The sequence below is a fragment of the Tupaia chinensis genome, unplaced genomic scaffold, assembly GCF_000334495.1.
Source record: "Tupaia chinensis unplaced genomic scaffold, TupChi_1.0 Scaffold000704_1, whole genome shotgun sequence".
NCBI classification, from domain to species: domain Eukaryota; kingdom Metazoa; phylum Chordata; class Mammalia; order Scandentia; family Tupaiidae; genus Tupaia; species Tupaia belangeri.
This window is the reverse complement of record NW_006160227.1, coordinates 737,398-738,013: the sequence shown is the minus strand read 5'-3', so window position 1 is coordinate 738,013 and position 616 is coordinate 737,398. Positions and strand designations below refer to the sequence as shown.

Below are 616 nucleotides of genomic sequence, written 5' to 3'. Positions count from 1 at the left end.
TGATAGGTGGGAACCTCTTGGTGCCAGCTCGTGGGTGGAATGTGATGGAGGGGTGTTGAAGAGAGTGGAGCAGGTAAGATGCATGGATTCCCGCAGATGGCTTGTCTGACCGCACCACAATCTCTAGGAAGGCTGTTAAGAGCTAAGCAGGCCCCTAGCCTGCAGAGACCAGTGGGGTCTAAATCAGATGCCTCTGGTGATGAGCTGGGCTAGGAAAGACATCTGGTTTCCACCTGCCGTGCTAGCTCTACTGCTGGTTGCTTAGAGTAGCTTGACTTTGACATGCTACGAATCATGTGGGGACTTGTTGAAAAGCAGGCTCTTTGCCGGACTCCTACTCAGTCAACCGTGGTTTGAGTTCTGGACCCAGTGGCTTAAAATTCAAGCCAGGCATGTGTGCGTGTGTGCCCAAAATCCCGAGAGGAGAACGAAGGAGAAGGGATTGCAGCGTGGCCATTTCCCCTGGGGGGTGATTTCTCACCTTCTGTCTCTCTCTGCTTGTCCAGCAAGTACACGTACCCTGTAGCAAAACTCTAAAAAGAGTAGGCTCTGACTTAGTTGGTCTGGGATGGAACCTGAAATTCTGTTTTGTTTTTTTTTTTTTTTTCAAACTTCA

The 616-nt window shown here is 50.0% G+C and overlaps 1 protein-coding gene across 1 annotated transcript in view; it reads left to right on the top strand.

The window, feature by feature from the left end:
• TAMM41 (TAM41 mitochondrial translocator assembly and maintenance homolog) overlaps positions 1-616 on the top strand; it is a 56,525-nt gene that overhangs the window by 3,527 nt on the left and 52,382 nt on the right. The window lies entirely within an intron of this gene.